We start from the raw sequence: 15,162 nt of genomic DNA, 5'->3' as shown, positions 1-15,162 counted from the left end.
GCGGATCCTTAAAAAGTCGTCATATGTCTTGAATATGTTTCAGTGAAAAACATGTTTCAATAAAACTGTCTTAAATACATGTTTATTTTCAGTCTTTGCTTTCTGAAATCTTAAAGCTATGTCAGTGTGTTGTGTCAGGACTGCACCCAATACAGTTCTCATGGAAGCAGACTTTCTTTACATATCGTTAGCCTCATAGCATAATTGCCTAAGTCATTTTTTGGCTAAATTGTGATATCTGCCTTTGAATATATATGATCTGGGCAATTATGCTATGAGGCTAACAATATGTTACGGCCCTGTGCTGGAGTGCTTTTGAGAGCCACCAGAGGGCACTCCCCCGTACATTGCCATTTTCATCTCGGACTTCTTTACCCATAACCCACTGCCCAGACTAATTAGCCATGATTGTCTATAGCTGTTTCTTGTTACCTCATCAATCTCACCCTTTTTAAACCCTGGGTTCTGTCTCATTCTTTGTTCAGTCTTGCTAGTGTTTATACTGCTTCCCTGGCATTGGTTTTTCCCAGTTTTCTAAGTTTCATCGTTCGTTTTCCTTTGTTGTTTGCCTATGTTCTAGATTTCAGCTCAGTGTTTGACCATTTTCCTGTTTTTGGTCTTGATTGTGGATTACTACTAATAAATACTGCATTTGGATCCTCAACCTTTTTGTAAAAATTTAGTAAATCCAGAAGTATCTATCTTAAGGTGTTTTATTAATTAACCTAATTATTAAAGTAATTATATAAAATATGTTGTAAAAGCACTACAAATCTACTGCTTATAAGCCTTTTTTGTTAATCAAAATCAGTCTGTCCAGCCATCCACAATTCCCCACTTCTGTAAGAAAGGACATTTCAGTTATCATCCATCTCCAGTCATAGTAAAGTTTCATTGTACATCTACTCACCTGTTTCCTGCCATATTGCTCTGTGCTGCAAAATAAAGAACCTGTTACTGCATTTCTCTGTTCCATGACAGGTACCTATCTCTGCACCATTTCAGCTGAAAATTAAGTATAAATGGTTGATAGATTAATAAACACAGTGAACGCAATGTATGTTTATGCTGAAATATAAGTGAATAAGGTTGTTGTGATGTGTTTTGAGCTGGTTTGCGTGATTCTGTTTCATGCTAAATAATGTCTATTATGAGAACATTTTGTTTTAAACAATAAGTACATTTTATTTTTACCTAAATACATAGTAGTTAAACACACCTAATATAAACGTTTTGTAATATAGTGCTAAAACTACTGTATAAAACAAGACATTTGAATTGTAATACAAAATATAAAAATACATGTTTTGAAAGTGTATAGAGACTTAGCTTCAAACAGAAGCTCTTTTCTACGGCTTATAGCTATATATATATATATATATATATATATATATATATATATATATATATATATATATATATATATATATATAAAATCATCAATCAGTTTATGGCTTTACAATTTAAAAAGTGACCCAAATAATGTCAATAACTGTTGAAAGATTATGAAGGTATAATGAAAATAAATTTTATCAATCATAATGTTCAGACATTTTATACCTATTTTCAGAAATTTGTAGACTTAAATGAACTTTCTATGCCCACTTTTAAAATGAGAAAAAACACTAACTTGTATGCGTTTCAGTACTGACAAATAAACCCTGCTTCATGAACTTGTACACTTTAAAAAAAATAATAATAATAATTTGTGTCTATTTTAATCTAATTTATATCTGGTCTAAAATGGTTTCTTCACACCAACATTACAGGTTTTATTTTTACACAAAATCTCACTCTAGTAGTTTATTTTCAGCACATAACTGGACAATATACATTTAGTTTTTCACCACTACATACTGAATTTCTGTCAACTCTCATTATTTATATATATTGTTTTATGTAAATTTACATTTTAGACAGCAGCATCTGAACAGGACTCTTATTTTGATGTTGTGGTGTGACGTCATAAAGACGCGCCGCGCTCCTGCATCTGTTGTGATTCGGCTGAAGAAAGGTTTGTGTTGTGTATAAACCGTTCATTTAACTTTTACAAGCGATTCAGAATTAATTGTTTATTATTGAATGTAACATATTAATGTTTTTTCTAAAATGTATGTTGTGTGAGTAAAGCGCATCCACACACGAGTAACACAACAGTTGTTTCTCACTCTCTCTCTCTCTCTCTCTCTCTCTCTCTCTCTCTCTCTCTCTCTCTCTCTCTCTCTTTATTGTGAATCAGTTCCTCATAAACATGAATTCAGTCACTGGCAGATAGTGATGGAAGTGAAATTTCATTCTAATGGCAATGAAAATGACCTATTAGTTGCCATATATGACATTACTGACCCTAAACATGCAAGCTTGATAAAAATGCTCATTTTAGAAGAAAATTTCAGATGGCATCTGAAGTTTTCAAATCATTAAATACTAAATATAATAAGTACCTAAATGTGAGCTTTCATTATAAATTGTGTTATTTTATTAATTTATAGTTTTGAGTGTTTTTGTCTAATCAGGTCATTAAAGTCCACTCACTCTCTCTCACCAGTGCACTGAACTAGAGCTGATTGAGACACACACACAGATTTATTTATTTTTTTTTTTTATCTGTTAATTATTCTCATTTTAAACAGGACAGGGTGTGATACCGAAATACTGGTGAAGTGACAAGATCCACGTGACACCCTATTGTAAAGATGGCATTTATTAAAGAGGAGATTGAAGATGTGAAGATTGTGTTTATTAAAGAGGAGAGTGAAGATGTGAAGATTGAAGAAACATTCAGAGTGAAACAAGAAGAAACTGAGGAACAAACAGGTTTGTTTCATTCTCAAGAGCTGAGAATTTGGTCATTATTAAAATGTCCAGTTCTACAGAAATGAAAGATATTTCTGAAGAATGTCATATGAGTGTCCTAATTAAAGTGGTTTTATTTTACATAGAGTGGGTTAACGCATGTGTACATGTTGAAATCACATGACCAGACAAATACTAATGCTGCCTTCAAGTGAACCTGAGAAGATCCTACCTCCATGTTGGTCATTCATTATTATTACGTCATGCATTAAATTAAGAAAAAATGCTAATACAATAAATTTAATACAATAAATACAATGCTAATACAATAAATGCTAACAATACATTTCTATAAATTAATTATTTGAATATATATATATATATATATATATATATATACAGCTATGGAAAAAATTAAGAGACCACTTAGCATTGATTTCTGAACTTGGAGTGGTCTCTTAATTTTTTCCATAGCTGTATATATATATAAAGGCAAAATCTTGAAATGTGAGTGATTATCTTTACATTTGGTAGAGTTACTGCCGCTGTCTGCATTTGTTCTTCATTTAACAGGCTTTGATGAGCAAATAAAACCACCAGTGGGCACTAATTTTACATCAAACTGTTTTAATGTTTGTGACAAACTGTTCAAATCAAAGACTCAAACTGTGGACTAAAAAATAATTTATTGTGACTTTCACATTTTCTATCAAGCTCAACTGTGAATGTAGCATCAGTGGCGGCTGGGGGGCACTAAAAAATAGAATTAGAGATGCAGAATGGGCTAATTGTTAAATAATGTGATGTAATGTATCATTACTGCTTATCTAAAACATGGGAAATTCAGTATTTAAAGCATGCCATAGGGCTGGGTGATATGGCCCAAAAATCATATCCCAATTTTTGGCCTGAATGGCGATGTATAATATTGTACATTTTTCTATTTGAAAAAAATAATAATAAAATAAAATAAAATCTGTATTTAATTTTTTTTTTTTTTTTTTTAGTTTCACATCCTGCCCAATATTTTCCTTCAAACAATGTTCATATTGAAGGCTATGAAAACAAACATGAATGTAACCTTGTAGTCTATATTATATTATGCACAAAAAAAAAATTAAAATCACATTAGGCCTACATTCTAAGATTGTGATACTAAAATCTAAAAACAAAATGCTTTTTAAAGCAGAAGTTACATTCACTAAACTAAAACTGAAAATAAAAAAAAAGCACAGATTAATTATTAGTCTATTTTGATTACCCTACAATAGTCACGTCACAGTTACTGCTATCATAAAAATACACTTAGTTGTAGGTTCGCAATTCTACATATGGCACATTTATGTTCGCAAACAAAACAAATAATCAACAACAAATATTTTAGCTAAATGTATATTTTAGTCAGAATCATTGCACTCCTATTCAATTGAACTCCGTCTGTTTGGCACGCATGCGCATGGTGGCGCTCGTTCGCGGACGTTTGTGTTTCCACTCCTGTCTCCTGGACAGCAAAATGGAAATATTTTCTCGACTTTCCAACATTTACAGATGGAGAAAATGTCTGTGAAATTTAAGGTATGCACCAAGGAAATTATTGGATGTCACTTTAGCTTAAAGATTATAAATCGAGACGTTTCCACCAGTCGCTGCACAAGTTAAGGTTACGTATGATGAAGAAAGCACGTTAGTGCTAGCCCTCCCGGAACCAATAGAGAATGCATTGCAGTGCCTGCAGTACGAAAAAAAAGTTTTTTGAATGGAAATCTATGGGAGCACTCTAGGCAATTCTCGGCCAGAGTGAAATCACCCAAAAAGAAGCAGTACTCCACAGAACGTGACTCAATGCTGATTGGACTATAGCCTATATCCAGAGGCAGAACAAAACAGCTTTCTCACTTTGGTGGAGCGTTGCCCTATTGCCCTAATGAAGAAACCACCCCTGTGTAGCATCATATGTTGATCTTGGATGCCTGTTTCTCCTTCTGTGGCCTGATGTATACAAGTTGCGAATGCACAAAACAGGCATATTAGGAATTATTATTAAAAAAATGAACGAACGGACACTGGACTTTTACTGGAGCGAGCGAAGTAATGAAGTAGGACAGAATTATTTTAAATCTGATAGACACATTTAGATTAAATATGCTCCTCAAATCACATGAAATCAGTATCCAGAAGTCACAAGATTTTGATATGAATTTAAATAGAAATATTTGTTGTAGATGTGCTTCTTCTGAACACTTTTTCTGTTGCATGCCGTGTTTAATGTTTTAACTAGCGAGGTTTGCTTGGCGCATAATATTTGCGCTTTAAATTGTGTTTACAATAGCAGAACTCATGTTCTGAGAAAACATTTTCATGTGAATAATTATCAGTTATGCGCTCTTGAATCTAAACAGATGGCTTAGCAACATAGATGATATAATGACAGACACTGAAGAACTTGCTCAGTGATCGAACTGTCCGTTGGCCGGTTTGAATAAGAAGTTCACACAGTACTGTACAACCTCTGCTGCATGCAGGTGTGCCGTCATTCACAGACAGACAGTAGCCTAATAACCATTTTTGTGGTCTTTCAAATATTATGAAAAATACCAATGTATTTGAAGGATAGAAACATGCGAGAACCAATAAGGTTCATTCTCAGCACTTTGGAGCTTCTGCAATACCAATTAGGTTCATTCTTGTGTGTTACGCAGCATGTTTGAGCTTCAGAAACAATTGATGAGGTTCGTTCTTGTATGTCAAGCATGTACAGTTGAGCTGTTTGTTCGCTGATTAATGTTAATATGCAATTTTAAAAGCCTAAATTCAGTATGTTCATCATAAAGTGATTGTTTCTCTTCTGACTAAATCGCTCAATTCATATGGATTGGTCTGACCATTTACAAACAGTTTCAGTTGCTTTGGATTATTTTTCAGCAGGTGTATTTGGGCAAGTAGGAAAGTGGCCCACAGTTTGGACACCTCTGGTTTAGAATTTAGCATGCATGTTGTTGGTTTTGATGCATTGCATACCTAAATGTTTTGATGTCTGTTGTATTGTGCCATTAAATTGGGGATAAATTTTTTTTTTTTTTTTTTTTTTTTTTTTTTTCTCACTTTAGCCCTAATGGTAATGAAAAAGGAGGAAGAAGAACTCAATGACATTGAAGAGAAAGATCAATATGAGAATTTTCACAATTTCATAACTGGAGAAAAAACTTTTGGATGTTTGCAGACTGAAAAGACAACCACACGAAAAAAAGCTCAAAAGAGTTTCAATCAACAAGGACATTTTAAAGAGTACACAGAAGAAAAGCCTTTCACCTGCCAACAGTGTGGAAAACGTTTTGCTCAACATGGAAACCTTAAAGTTCACATGCGATTGCACACTGGAGAGAACTCTTACACATGCCCTCAGTGTGGAAAGAGATTTGCTCAACATGGAAACTTTAAAGTCCACATGAGGATTCACACTGGGGAGACCCCTTTCACCTGCCAACACTGTGGAAAAAGTTTCACTCGTAAAGTAAGTCTTGACAGGCACATAAGAATTCACACTGGAGAAAAAGCTTACACATGCCCTCAGTGTGGAATAAGTTTCAATCTAAAAGGAAATTTTACCACGCACATGAGAATTCATGTTGGAGAAAAGCCTTACGCATGCCAACAGTGTGGAGACCGTTTTGCTCAACATGTAAACCTTAAAGTCCACATGAGAATACACACTGGAGAAAAGCCTTACACATGCCATCAGTGTGGAGAGAGTTTTGCTCAACATGTAAACCTTAAAGTCCATATGAGAATACACACTGGAGATAATCCCTTCACCTGCCAACACTGTGGAAAATGTTTCAACAAAAAAGCACAACTTAATTGCCACATGAGAATTCATACTGGGGAGAAGCCTTACACCTGCCAGCAGTGTGGAAAACGTTTCACCCATAAGGGAAGCCTTAACTGGCACATGACTGTTCACACTGGAGAAAAGCCTTTTACATGCCCTCAGTGTGGAAAGAGTTTTGCTCAACATGGAAACCTTAAAGCCCACATGATAACTCACAGTGGGGAGAGCCCTTTTACCTGTCCACAATGTGGAAAACGTTTCAATCATAAAGGAAGCCTTAACAGGCACATGAGAATTCATACTGGAGAAAAGCCTTATGCATGCCAACAGTGTGGAAAAAGTTTCCATCAACATGGAAACCTTACAGTCCACATGAGAATTCATACTAAAAAGAGTCCCTTCACCTGCCAACAGTGTGGACAAAGTTTCAACCGTAAAGGAAGCCTTAACAGGCACATTAGAATTCATACTGTAGAAAAGCCACAAAGTGTGGAAGAAGTTTTACTCAAAAAGGAAACTTTAACAGGCACATGAGAATTGACACCAGATAAAAGCCGTAAACCTTCCAACAGTGTTTAGAGAGTTTTACTTAACCATCCATTTAAGGCCACATGAGAATTCACACCGAATAGAACCCACACACTTGCCCTCAGCCGTTATAAATCTTTGGAGCATCAGGGTGATTATTAACTGTTCGTCTGAAAGAAGAAAGTCATACACCTAGGATGGCTTTTAAGGTGAACTTTAAAAGGAATAGTTCACCCCAAATGGAAGTTCTGTAATCATTTTCTCATCCTCAAGTTGTTCCAAACTTTCTTTGTTATGCTGAAAACATATTATAGATATATCATAGATATTTTGAAGAAGGATGTACAAACAGTTGTAGGGTAGCATTGACTTCCATAGTATGGAAACAAAATTCTATATAAATCAATAGTACTCCACAACTGTTTGTACATCCTTGAACATTCTTCAAAATATCTTCCTTTGTGTTCAGCAGAATAAAGAAATTTATAGAGGTTTGGAACAACTTCAGGGTGAGTAAATGATGACAGAAGTTTATTTTTTGGGTGAACTAACTGGCACATGAGTATTCACACTTGAGAAAAGCCTTACACACAAGAAAGAGCGCCTTCACTTGATAACAGTGTGGAAATGTTTCAAAACCCCCTGTGATTAAAATCACGTTATCAGTGTTGTTTTCGTCTGTGGTGTTTTTAATATGCTTTAAGACAAACCATGTGCAATTTCATAAGTTGACACCATTGCAAAAATGGTGTTTAAACTCGTTTGAACTTGCCAGTGATTCTTACATCACAAACTACCTTTTTTACCAGTCGTGTCAAATTGCATTGACTAAGTTTGATACTTACATGTCTCCCATTTGAATTAAACTGTACTGATGCAATTTGTTGGCTCCTGTTGATCTTTGCTAATGTTTTCTTGATGAAATAGAACCAGATGGAGTCAAAGGATTTTTGGTGGATGGAAAGACAAGGCTAAAGCCTGGCACAAACTTAAGGGTCCTTAGAAGACTTCTAGTTCAGCATCATCTTCACATCAGAATTTCTCAAAAAGTGGAAAAACCACATGATCTTGTGATCAGTTTGAAGATGTCACGCCTAATAAGAATTTATTCCTTTGGAGGGAAAATTTACGATCCTTTGTCTTCTAGGAGGTATTTGCATATGTAATTTGATTGGGTGTTAAAGAGAAGAATGTCTAGGTTACTATTGTAACTAGGGTTGGGTATTGTTAAAAAAATTTTGATACCGAGATGATACCGATACCTGAACGATACCTTTTTTCGATACCAATTTTATAAAATCTGTTTTAACAAGATTACATTACCTCAAAAAAATCTTTGGTTTTATATTTTAAATTTGTTGATTTTTTTTTTTTTTTTTTTTTTAAGACTCAAAGACTCTCCTGAACCACTGCAGGGAATTTTCCCAACACAATAAATCAGTGCAAATAGTTTTAATAAAGTTTAGTTTTCAATGCAAAAATTCAGTATGTGAGGCTCACTGCAGATCTTTTTAAATCACTCCACAATTGTTGTTCTTCTTCAAAAAATTAATTATTATTAACAAGATCAAAAAGCGGAAGTAAGAGTGACGCACATTCGTTGTGTCTTAACGTGAAATGAGAGTTCTGTGTCTTTATTAAAATCATCACATTAATGATTCATCTCTCATCCACCACGCAGTTAATTAGAATGTTATTTTTTTATTACTTGGCCCGACCCGTGGATTATCCACAGTATGGCAGTATCAGGAGGATGCTGATACCCCTTTTCCAGCAGAATTGTTCGCGTTCTCGAGCCTGTGCTTGTGCAGGCGAGCTAGAGCCCGTCACGAACCGGTCGCGTGTTTCCATAGACTTGAGGGACGAACGCTGATGTAAAGCTGCTGTGTGTTGTACCTGTCCATAGCTAGTCTAAAAAACATTGCGCATTCCGCTGTTTCTGCAGGCAGTGCGACACTTCTGTTTTCTGTTAACAGTGTCTGTAGTGAACCGGCTGCTCACATAAACAGCCGTTTCTCACCAGTCCATTCGGAGATAAACTGAAAACGAAACGTTGATTCACTCGCCCTCTCGCACATAGGGTCTCTCTCGCGCGCATAGTTTTATATATTTAGATATAAATAACAATGTAGTGCAACGTTACTTGCTCATCAACGAGACAGCAAAAGCATTTCTCTGCCCCCTCTCCCCAGCTCACCTAAAAAGTATTGAGTTCGGTACCCAGCCCTAATTGTAATCCCCGTTCCCTGAAGGAGGGAGACGTAATGGGAGCCCAATCACTTCCAAGTCGTACAAAATGAGCCAATGAGAATTGGCCAGTGAGATTTACATGTTGAGTCAGGACCAGCATACTCACTTCATTCATATTTTTACTGAGGAGCAGAGACAAGGAACCCGGCCATTCAGCCCTGGTTCAGGGCTATAGCAAGGGGACATAACATCTCTGTTCCCTCCTTCAGGGAACGGGGGTTACAATAGTAACCTGTACATTTCCATTCAGTTAGTCATGTTCAATGCTACATCGGTACTGTCATAATGAAGTCCCTATGGAAAATGCCATAGCAACTGAACCATGTTATGAGTGTTGGAGATTCAGAGGCTGGCAAGCGCTTCTAAAAAATGTTATAACTTACCCAGCATCTGAAGTACGCCAGAGAGAAGTCCTCCATACCAAAGGGGATGACGCTACGGAGACCACATCCTGCCCATGTAGAAGAAGACATATGGACAGACCCATTGGGCTGTACTACATAAGGAGGATCGCTGAGGTAGGTCCTACTTAACCAGGAAGGAACTGCTACTGGCACAGAGATAGGGCAGAGCAGATCCATCAAGGAAAAGACAAGGGTTTACCATCAGGGAAACTGCTGTGGACAATACACATATATATGGGATTATCTGCAGGGAGTCACATCATATAGCCAACAAGCCCAGTACAAGGGCTAACTGACTGGGTATTCACACGAGTACTGGGCGAGATGTACTGCAAGATGTTGGAGGAACTCCACAGGGTTTGCCATCTGGGGAACTGATCTGAGGAGCAGAATAAGCGCTCACATCCCCTCCTTGGAGAAAAATGGCGCAGCAAGCGAGGACCCATGGCTATCTACTTGTCGACAACACAGTGGGACCACTCCGAGTTTACATTTCTAAGCTTTTTGATTGGTTCTCTACAACGTGTAACACCATATTTGGAGAGCAGAGACGTTTCAGGGGATACCAGGAAATGCTCATAAGTGACGAGAGGAGTTGAGAAGTTCATTTCCAGCGCATTTTCCAGTAAAACCATGTCAAATTTAATAGCCATTTAAATACCTTTACTCAATTATCTGGACTACGAAACTTTGGGAGATTATTTTTGTTCTTTGAAATTAGCTTTAAAAAAAACTCGATTTTTTCATTGTTTTTCCACATTATCAGCCCATATCTTAAAATAGAACGTTGCGACTTCCGACTCATTTCGCCAGAGCGGGTCACAAATTATATTTCTATATTTGTAAAGATGTGCATCAGAGGGATAACAAAATATTAAATAACAACAATAAAATATGGTAAATATTATAGGTTGTTTTATAGGTGTAGAGTCGAATTGACACAGTGGTTTAAATTGTTTTATTAACAAAGTTTGTTTGTAACATTTAGAATGTATATAATAGGTGGCTTGGGCAACCACGGCAGGTTAGGCGGCTTGGGTAGCCGCAGCAAGACAGAGTCCATAGATGACCACGGCGGGTCAGAGTCCATTAATGGCCATAATAAGTTGCAGTCCAAAGGTGGCCGGGCACGGTCCCCACCCACAAGCTCCCCACCCTTAGGTATACTGCCACCCCCCCCAAAAAAAGTTCTTGGGGATTTCAACGGGGTCCGTAGCAGGTTCGTGGGCAAGGAGTTCTGGTGGCGCCGGCAGGGCAAGACGCTTGAGTGGCGCTGGCAGAGCAAGGAACTTGGGCGGCGCTGGCAGAGCAAGAAGCTTGAGCGGTGCTAGCAGAGCACGACACTTGGGCGGAGCAGGAGAGACCTCTGGAGTGGTCTCTGGACCCACAGCGGGCTCTTGAAAGGCTTCTGAGCCTGGAAGAACGGAAGAAGCCTTCTTCCTCCTCCTCCGAGGATGGTTCACAGGTTGGAGTGGGTTCTGGAGCGGGCTGGCGGAGGCTTAGGGATACCAGCCACTCAGGCTGAACTCAGCGGTGGATCAGCCACACTGGAATGCAACCCTCTCAACTCCCTGACTGATCTAGAGACGAGACGTGACTCTGGGCGATCAGCGGAGACGTGACATTGCTCTGGGCGATCAGCGAAGACATGGTCTGGTGTGGTTGTTGTGGTAACCCATCTTGTGAGTGTTGTCTTAGTGGCCGCCATTACGTGATTCAGTGTGGTGTCGCATTTTTCCACGACACCCACAGTAAAAGTTGAACCAACTGTGAGCAGGGCAAAGTTTAGGAATTCCACGAACGACTCTCGGGGTCCATTGATAAGTAAATAGTCCTTTAGTGGTTCATTTAATCCATAACCAAAGAAGTCAATAAGGGCACAGTCTGGCAGATCAGATAAACAAGCAAAATCCAGAAACTTCTGAATATGTACCTCGAGGGTACAATTACCTTGACGCAGGATGATGAGACACCATGCTGTGTCCATGCTGAGGCTGGAAATGCTCGTGGAAGCTGCTGGATCTTAGTGTGGCGAAGTCTTCTGTAACGAAGCAGAACTCAGGCAGGGGATCCAAATTAGAGCCCGACCGATATATCGGCCGGCCAATATTATCGGCCGATATGAGCTAATTGCATTTAAATCAGCATCGGCGTTTATAACGGCCGATGAAACATGAGAAACAGAGTCTCATGCTTCACACATGTTATGAGTGTTGCATAGTTTGCCCACCAGAGGGAGCTCTGCAACTCCCCAGTTGACAAAAGCGCCAGAAATCCACTACAGAAGAAAGCTATCAGTGGCCCCCACCCTATGATGGGCCCCGTCGCAGATTCACCTATTTAGGCTAGACTACTTTATAGCCTTTGCTTTTTTTTTTTTTTTAGAACTGAACTCAATTGACTAAAGGTAAAAATAAAGCATCCAACTGAAGCCCAAAAATGCAAACAGAAGATCACAGAAACTAGTGCTAAATTACCACAAAAGGGGGAAAATTCACTGTTGTTTCCATTGCCGTTTGTAAGGTAGCCAAGACAACAGCAAGCTTTGATGCGCTGTGCTACTATTAGCGGATGTGTGCCGAGACAAATAAATATGTTCGGTCATTGCTGAGACATTATTATTGTTATTAATATTATTATATATTGCCCAAATGTATTTACCCCATCGCCAGCTCTCATAATGGTCAGCTACCGGAATGTCTTAAGTTCTTTTCCAAATGTAGCCTAGCCAATAAGTCTAGTTATTTCTTTATTATTTTACTGTAACTACATGAATTTAGTTTAGCCCTATACATCATTTGATGCACCGATCGAAATTACTGAAAATTTGCGGCCGAAACAGCAATTTACGTGCTTGTGTAGAAGGGAACCTTATATACACGCCTATACGCAAATTTGTGTCTAACTTAGAATTTAGACCAGCTAAAATATATTGTTAGACCAAAAATATCAATTAATTAAGTAATAAAGAAATTTAATAAAAACAGAAAGACATCTATTGCGTCAGCCTTATTCAAAGGCCGTGCAAAAACATGAGTTCGTTTGTTACACAATCCATTCCACACCCGACGTTCTTGGTTTATCCTTATTTATTAAATATAGGCAATTGGTTGATGAAACATTGATTGAAATTAAGATACAATTTCTACAAAACAAAATTCACTTTAAAGAAAGACTTACTATGAAACAAAACTTAATGAAGTGGTCAAACATGTCTAACCCGCTGCACATGTCTCTTGACTATTCACTTTTCATAATCAACATTGGTGACATCTTACAAAAAATATATTAGGCAATAGCCCAATATTTAAATATATATGAAACTAAATTGGCTACATTTTTATCCCTCTGGCCGACGAAAGCGCCAACACGTTCTGATTTTCTCCTCATGACAGCTGAAACAACTTAAAACAGGCCTTCCGTCATTTTTGGCGATAGCCTACAGATTAGTGCAAGACTACAAATGGTCTACTTTTTTCTCTCTGCGAGAATCTTTCTGAACCATCTCAAACATTAATTTAAACTTGGCGAATAACTGTACCTAATAGAAAGAAACATCTCCATTTGATAATAATGTGTAGGTCTGTGTTAAATAAGAGGCGATCTATCCGCTGGAATGTGTTGTTTCTAAAATCGTGGCCAGTGCTCGTTGCTGCTGTTATCCATTCTCTTGGTGCTCCTTTGGTTTTAATGAATAAATTATCCTAAATATTTATTCCTGCCGGTATTTTAGTCTACGATATCAAAATCACTAAACATTATATAGGCCTATCATATAGGCTATAGCTAGGATATTATTCGATAATAACATCAAATGAATCAATGCAATGATAATTCACCACATGATTCACTGTTAAATCAGTTTTTGTAAACTGTGGGGCAGATGGACGCAGGTGCACAACAAATTTTAACACATGACATCACTGCTTGTGGGAGGGGCCCCATCTCATTCTTTGCGGGGGGGCCTCACAGACTTGCGGTACGCCATGATTGTAGACTTAGTTCATATACTGTATATAAAAACAGTGTGGTAGTTCTAGCTAACGGTCCTATCATTATCACTTCTAAATATTCTGTACACAGACTGTTAAAACCAGCTTCAACTGGAAGTAAGTAAAACTGTTAAATGTTTAAAACCAGACTGTTTTTTGATCATTAAAAATATATATACTTTTGATGTGCAATTGTTTAGTCATTGAGACTGTAATCTAAGACTTTTTTTAACATAATCCCTTCTGGAAAATGGTTTATACAGCCCACATACATAGAACAGGCAGATATTTTGCTATTGAATGTTGTGTAAGTGTAGTTTACAGGAAATGGGTCTAATATCCAGTTTATTTTCAAAATCAAAATATCGGCTTATAAATCGGCTCTTTTCGAGTTAATATCGGCATTGTTTTGTTGTGTAAAGGAGGAGGGCCACTGCCACAAGACCTATCTGACACAGCGAAATTGGTACAAGATATTTTAGGGAAGGATTCTCCTACTCTAGTCGCTATTCCAGGCATTCATCAAAGCAGTTCGGAAGCAGGTAATATAATGCAGATGAACGCTATAACCTAAATTACTTTTACATATAAACTGCATTTTGGCGTGACAAAGTTTCAAGTCTCTAGGCCTTACGGTTTGGGCTGCACAATCATTTTTGGGGAGAATAATAATAATAATAAAAATTACAATTACAATATGTTTTCAGCACTTCATGCTTGAACCCCTAATAATAATACTTTTCAGCCTACCTACTCCAAACTGGGAAGATGTTCGAGTGACAAGCCCCACTCCCAGCCATACAGCCCCAAGGTAGTGATATCTATTAGATTATTATTCAGTTGTACAATTATGTGTAGCCATATGTACACACACACACGCACGCAAATATATATTGCATGTGTGTGAGTGTGTGTGGTAGTAGTAGTGGTAGTGGCAACTGGTTTGTTTTGTTTTCAGACGTTCGTCTGAGGAGAAAGGATTGGAAACCACCAAGGCTACATCAGGGCTGGCTGAGCTTCAACGAGAAGCATTTAGGGAATGGAAGTTTTTGCGGTTAACAAATTGATCTTCATATTGGTGAGGGGCTTGAATTCGCACGTGTGTTCCATCTATTACTCCGCAGATGCATGGGAATCCAGCGACTGCAAAAAAACACTCCGCTATTGCGTCCTCCTCGTCTTTGGATGGAAATTTTACGTATTTGTCAATTTGGCGACACAGAGCTAAGGCCACTCGATGTACAGTTTTGCAGACAGTAGATTTGTGCACTTTAAAGACGTTGGCAATGACAGACTGAAAAGTACCGCAAGCAAAAAAACGCAACTTGAGGCAGTGCTGGAGCTGCGTAACTCCGCTGGGTTT

The 15,162-nt window shown here is 37.8% G+C and overlaps 1 pseudogene; it reads left to right on the top strand.

Moving 5' to 3' along the window:
- The first annotated feature begins 2,637 nt into the window (after window positions 1-2,637).
- Window positions 2,638-7,497, top strand: LOC137024842 (gastrula zinc finger protein XlCGF57.1-like; annotated as a pseudogene).
- Window positions 7,498-15,162: the final 7,665 nt, after the last annotated feature.

This window comes from Chanodichthys erythropterus, chromosome 8 (genome assembly GCF_024489055.1).
Source record: "Chanodichthys erythropterus isolate Z2021 chromosome 8, ASM2448905v1, whole genome shotgun sequence".
In the NCBI taxonomy this organism is placed as follows: domain Eukaryota; kingdom Metazoa; phylum Chordata; class Actinopteri; order Cypriniformes; family Xenocyprididae; genus Chanodichthys; species Chanodichthys erythropterus.
The sequence above is the reverse complement of the archived record's forward strand: the minus strand, read 5'-3'. Positions and strand labels throughout refer to the sequence as shown.